This window comes from Neltuma alba, unplaced genomic scaffold, assembly GCF_004799145.2.
Source record: "Neltuma alba isolate B1F8T4 unplaced genomic scaffold, ASM479914v2 tig00011972_pilon, whole genome shotgun sequence".
NCBI lineage: Eukaryota > Viridiplantae > Streptophyta > Magnoliopsida > Fabales > Fabaceae > Neltuma > Neltuma alba.
In genome coordinates, this window is record NW_021636547.1 from 176,923 (window position 1) to 184,361 (window position 7,439).

Below are 7,439 nucleotides of genomic sequence, written 5' to 3' on the forward strand. Positions count from 1 at the left end.
GAGTTGATGACTCGAGGATGGGGAGGAGTGAGAGTGTCGTGGGAAGAAGAGGAGGGAGGGAGGGAGAAGGGTGAGTCACGTGCAGGGCGAGAGGGATCTGGGGACCTCTCTCCGACAGCACAGCTAGCAAAAGGGTTGGCTCACCAACATCCACACCTTCGTCCTCAGCCTCACCAACGTAAAAAGGACACCTTCTCTGCTTTTCTTTTTCTTTTTCCCTCCTCCCCCCCTTTCCCTCTCACCCCTCGCATATTCGCCTCTTCCTCTCATTCATTCCCACGTCCGTATAATAATCAGCTATTGACCATAAACAAGTCAATCAGCATTAATGCTTCTCAAGTAAAAATGAATTCATTTGAAATTCAATTAAAAAATGTAATTTTTATTTCATCATAAGGATATCGCAAATCATCATGTGACAAATGAAAAATGTCATAGCACATGGATTCTGTTTAATTTTAAAATAATAAATTAATAACAGTTTAATTTTGAAAATGGGTAATTATTATTCAAAAGCATGCTCCTTATATGCTTTGTTCTGTTTTTGAAGACTTCCTAGGTAGCGAAGATAGATATACGGGGGCGATACTGATTAGTTCAAGATAACAGTGAATTTCTGTCTAAATTCAGCTGTGTTTTTGCTCTTTCGAAGCAAGAATCTCCCCTGTCAAAATGTCTGGGACTGGGATATTTTGGTTGCTGAACTTTTTTAAAAAAAATGTTTCTACTATCATACGCACAGCTTATACGGTAGAAATAATACACGATAAAAATGAAGCCAAAATCCCCCCCAAAATTACTTAAAATTCTAAATCAAGAATTACTATAAAAATATTTTATCTTGTGCCTTTCAAGTGTAGTCAGTTGTTATTAATACATAATAAATCCGATTTACTTCAATTTTAAAATTTAAAAAGTATTTTTTTAGATTTTTTAAAAATTAAACAGTGATAATTTAAGGACGTGTATAAAGGACTATAAACTCATGGGCCGCTTTTATACGATTAGTTAAAAATCTGCAATAATAGCTAGAAGACAGAGCGGACTAATTTTGTACTGATTTGGTACCATCCTTGTCTATGTGGCCCCTTTTGGTCAATGGGCTCCAGCAATTCAAACCTTGATGGAGCTGCCCCGCACGTGGAGATTTATAATTTATAATCCAGCAAATTCGGGATTATATATGTAAACCCAGTATGTGTGTGGTGCGTGTGTATATATATATATATAATAATAATAATAATAATAATATACTACCTCTTGTTCCAAATATAATATCCCATTTAAAATATCTTATACTTTTATACTTAGTAGCGTGATATCTGTTTTCTCCTATGATGTTTTGTATGAGTATTATTTTCTGTGCTAAATATAAAATCTAACTTATAATGTAAAATCAAGTCTTATATTTATGACCTAAAGTAGTACTACCTCCGGTCCTAATTATAAGATCCAGTTGATTAATTTGAAGAGATTAAAGAAATGAGTTAAGTTAGTTATTTGTAATAAATAGGTGTTGTCTTTCCTAAAATATCTTTACTAATAAACTATATTGGCTAGGACTACAATTATTATAAGAACTATCTTAGAAAAAAATACATAAATATATGAGAGACAAAGTGGATTAGGGTCTTATATTTATTACCAAAATAAAAGTCAAACAGGGTCTTATATTAATGACTGGAGGTAGTATTATATTAATCTATTTACATTTGCATTGTTATCATGAGATGGCAAGATATTTCATCCCCACTTTCAGGTGTTTAATAAAAAATTAAACGTGTAAACTGACTAAAGTGATTTACTTTGTGTTAGCTTTCTTGCATTAATGAATATATTTGCCAGCCTAATATGGCTACATGAAATGAGATTGTAATTTTCAATAATGAAGATAATTAATTAATTCGCATTAAAAAGATGTGAAAGTGTTGTTTTCTGAAAACTTTATTATAGCAAATCATAATTTATATTATAAAACCAATTCGTCTTCACATATATGATTTGTACAAGTGGTCATACTGTAAATTTAAGTCTGTAAATTAGCAGTATTTTGTAATTATGCACAACATTATCATTGAATATTACTACTTCCGGTTCTTAATATAAGACCTTGTTTGACTTTTATTTTGATCATAAATATAAGATCCTAATCCACTTTGTCTCTCATTTTTTTTCAAGATAGTCCTTATAACAATAATAGTTCTAGTCAATACACTTGATTAGTAAAGATATTTTAGAAAAGACAACACATATTTATTACAAATAAATAACTTGACTTCTTTTCTTAATCTTTTAAAATAAGTTAACTAGCTCTTATAAATAGGACCGAATATAGTATTATAAGAGCTACTCTCTGTATGACTATACTTGAATCTAATTTGACAATATATACCAGATACCAAATGGGTAATAAAAAAAAATAGTTGGCAAAACATATGTAAAAAATAATAATAAAATATTTTATAATTATAGATGTTTTCGGTTGGAGTTATTTATTGCTAGCGGTACAAAAGAACGCGCTATTTCATCATTAAATGTTGGAGCTCATAGTATAGCACCATTGCTTTACAAATAAATCAAATTTATTTTGGGGTATGATTGAGTCAGAAGAACTTCCACCTGCCATCTGGTCTGCCCGTGCGTGGTGGGTAATATTATCAAGTTAACCAATCTAACCCATAGCAAATGGGGATGCCCTAAAAAACATGGCAAATGGGTAAAAACAAAAAGGCTAATCAATTCATTTCTTGTTTATTTTATTTTTGCCAACCTAATCAATTCATTTCTAAACTTCAAATGGCCACAGGAAATATTGTTGAACCTTTAAACGGTTAATGATTTAATGTAGCCAAACTGTGAAGTGTTAGATAGCTTGTTTATTCCGATTTAATCAGCGAAGCATGCCGGTAAATGTCCTAATCATGTTTGTCTCGTTATCGATTGTATAAGGAGCCAAACACCGATTTGATATTTCTAGTTCAAACATATAAAATGTAAAAAAAAAAAAAAAAATCCAAAGATGGTAGATATTACTCTTCCGGTTCTTAATATATGACACAATTGTTGAGTTGGTTTTAATCATAAACATAAGACCCATTTCTCATATTTATGAATTCTCTCTAAATTTACACTATAAATACTTCCTCAACCATAATCAAATAGAAGAGGAAGAATGGGTGTTAAGAAAGATGATTATGGTATTTTAGGAAAAACGTGTAACGTTTCTTACAATTAATTAACTTACCTAACTTTCTTAATCTAATCAAATTAGTTAAATAAGTCTTATATTGAGAATCAAAGGAGTATTATATATCTTAAAGAAAGAATTACAATCAAGTTCTAATAACAGGAATTAATTATCTTAAAGTCCATCAACAAATAAAAAATAAACAATAACAAGTTCTAAAATAGAAAGTGATAACAATTTCAGACTCATCACTTATCACTAAGAATTTTTTAGCAATTAAATTCTTTTTTTTAGGTTCTTGTGTTAAATCAATGTTTTAACTGGTCCAATTTTTAAGGATATTGATAAAAGATATTATAAGTATACTTGAAGAGTGGGAAGAGAGTAGGTAAAGCAAATTTGACTGGTCAGTGAACTGTAGATTTGATGGCTAACAATCAACAAAACTAAATGGAATTTCAACGTTATATTCAATCCCGCTTAGGTTTTGATGGTCACCAATCTTATTAGTCAATCCAAATTATGAAAGCGATTTCCTAGCTATCCCCTTATCACACGCACACACACAAACACATGACAATGACACGCTCTGTCTTCTAATTTCGTTATTCTCAATTCCAATTTAATTCTTTTTTCATAAAACTATTATAATAGATTACACTTAAATTTTTTCCACCGTCTTAATTAAAATCTAATATAATATACATCTAAAGCATGGCTTAATCCCTTAATTAACTCAAGTAACACGTTTCTTATCCTTGCATAATTTGCTCATTGGAATCTCCGTGTCGGTGATAGATAACAGTGATACCGTGAACTCAAGATGTCATATGTGCTCCAATAATTCTTAAACACACGACAAAAATATCTGAAATAGCTGCTCAGTTGACTGACCAAAATAAATTTATTAAAATAATCAGAATTAACAAGTTCAAAAAACTCATTGTTTTTCAAAAGAAAAATTGGAGAAATATTTATTTAAAAGATAATAATAAAGCTAGACATGAATGGATAAACTGTTGCAATAATGGGGGAGAGCCGTCTTCATGTAGATTTTGCTTAAACACAGAGCAGCCAGTTGTATCTGCAAAGGAAGAAGGAAGAACACAGAGAGGGAGGCATATAATAGTGATTGGAGTAAGATGGCCTTTTTGAAGGAATACATTGAACTCGAACTTATGAGCTTTCATGGCAAAAGGTTTTATCTTTTGAGGGGAATCTATTCCAAAGCAAACTAAAAGAGAAGTAGGGAGATAGTCATGGTTACATGTATTGCGTGAGTTTTGGAAACTGATATTGACGCTTGACAACTAAGATGGGTTATAAAAAAATATGTGAAACAACAGCTGAGCGTGCGGCAGCTAAATTAAACACTCAATGCTGATTACCTCAATCCGACATAGTTTACAAAATTATACTAAATAATACTATATCCGGTTTTTAGTATAAAAACTAGTTGACTAATTTAAGTAGATTAAGAAAACTAATTAAGTTAGTTATTTATAATAAATAGGCGTTGTTTTTCTTAAAATATCCTTATTAACTAAGTATATTGGCTAGAACTACAATTATTACAAAGATTAACTTAAAAAAAATAAATAAATATGAGAGATAGAGTGAATTAAGATCTTATATTTAAGACTAAAATAAAAATCAAATGAGTTTTTATTTTAAAGATCGGAGGTAGTATAAGTTTACAAATTACAATAGTCAACAAAGTAAAATGAGTTGTTAAGTTATATTAAAAAAAAAAAAGAGTTGTTAAGAAATTATAAAAAAACTAATAGTGGAAAAGGTCTAAAATGAACAACAAAAATTAAAAGGCAAAATTAAAACATTCTGCCAATTAACATTAAGAGTTGAAAAAGATTGTCAAAAGTTTAAAGAAAAGCTTTCCCAACATGATAAGTTGTTAAAGGAGTCTTTAACACCGATTGTAACAATCTTGTGATAAGAATTCAAAAAAAAAAAAAAAAAAAGGTAGGATGGTAACATCCTGACTAGCAGACTATTTGATTAAGAAAGCACACATAAAAAGGGAAACAAGGAAAAAGCTAGGACTTTAAGGGAGGGAAGGGGGTTATAATGATGAAAAGAGGGGGAATAGGTGCTGAGCTTGAATGACACTGGAAAACAGGCAAATGTTGTCCATGCTTTGGCCAACACAGATGCAGAAGATAAGTGAGTGTCCTTTATTTTATTTTGTAATTTTCTTGCACACATGAAAAAGCAAACTTGTTCTCTCAACCAAAAGGGAAAAAAAGCCTATTCTCACGCTTTCGTCTTCAATACCTTATCATTATCATCAGCAGCAGCAGCGGGAGCTGGTGGGTCGGTCCAAACATGGTTTTCTTCTCATGAAATTGAACGGCAAGTTCGGTTGTGTGTATCTTTCCAATCACGCCCCTTTGTTGGGAATCTTCCCGTTCCTCTTTATTGTGCCTGTAATTTTCCTGGTTAGGTCACCAATAAAAATACAAACCGGGTTAAATCTGGGGTTTTATGACAAGTGTTGCCTTTCCTTCTTTATCTTATCTTATCCTTTTTTTTTGGGGGGTTTTGCCCCTCTGGCTCAGGTAATTTGAATATATTATATGGGTGACACGTACAGCAGAATGTGACTATGCATAAGATTTTGTGGTTTTAGACTCATCCACGCATGCCCTCTCTCTCTAAATACAGGACCTAAACTGATAAATTTTGTCTTGTAACCGAACCTCACAGATAGTAAAGATCATTACAAATCAGGGCATGTCACAGAAGTCTTGCGTGTTTTTTATGCACCAATTCGGTACTCGTGTAACCCTTTAACGTGATATATTTCATATGCAATGTTCACACTCCCACCGCCACCTCATTTGGAGAAATATCAATTGAAATGGAGTTACATTTAAGCTCTTAAAGTTTTCTATGGATAAATTTGTGTATTTTGAAGCTATATGTGTGTGTCTATGTCTGTGCATATAAAGTTGTTGAGCATTGGCTAAACAAAGGTTAATCTAATTGATAAGGAGTATAAAATTGTAAATTCAAACTATTGTTGATATCAAAACTTTGGTGATGTGTGATATATAAGCATTTTAGTAGATTTTTTTTGACCCTGAAAGCATATCTCGTCATTGTGAACCTAGAAAACTAACTCATTTAAGTTTTTTTTTTTTTAAACAAAAAAGTTGCAAGTCTCACCGACACTGTTTTTTTCCCCGATACAGACAACTAATCTTATTGACATGTTTAATGTTTTTCCTCTATTTCTGGACAATTCAACGGTGGGGTGGCTGAGGAGTTATGGTTCCACCTTACGAAATGGTTGTTGGGCTTTAGGCCTAATATTGAGTGCATGAGCCCAGGCAACGAGCCGGCCGGATTTGGTAGCTCCCACCCAGCTTATGCTCTCCTCGAATTTCTTTTTTGACCTGGATTCTCAACTTCCGAATAATCTTTTAATTATCAATAGGATTGGGTCTAGCAGAAAGAGCTAGCCACTCACATCATGTCGCAAACGAAGGTTCAAATTTTTGCTAGGAGATGTACCCACATTTAGTGCCCGATAGTACCTCGAATAAGATTACCTCTAATAAGAGGATACCTATGCTTTAGCAAAAAAAATAATTATTTGATATTTTCATGTATTTTCACAAAATATATCTAATTAAATGCAAATTCTGTTCACAAATACCATGAACTACACAAAAAAAATAGTTGCTTTGTACATTAAACAGAATGAATTATGAATATAAATACAAAAAAAAAAAATTATACGGTGATTTATAAGTTAGGATGAAAAGAACGTGTTTTTTCTTCTTCTTCTTCTCTACACACTGTACATAATTTGACGATGAGTTAAGTAATATTCATGGTAGCTGCCTGCTAATATATGGATGTTGATGCATTGATTGAATGAACATTGTTTATGGATAAGTTCATAATGGTCCTCCAAACATTTTCGTCCAATAAAAGAGAGGAAAAGACTAGGGAAGATAAAGTGGTCCAGAAGTACGAGGGGCCAAACAAAACATGACAATCTCGTACAGGAGGAGGAGGAAGGAAATATATATATATAAAATAAATCAAGGAATGGACAAGTCAAACGAGGAAGAAACCCTTTTTGTTGTGTTTTAGATAATTCATGCAAGCCTCCATAGTACTAAACCAAGCACCCACCCACATGACGTCTCAAAAATCGGTGCTTGACTTATCAGAGTTCAAATATGTGGGCAATGAGCTGGAATTCGCAAACTTCATCTCATAA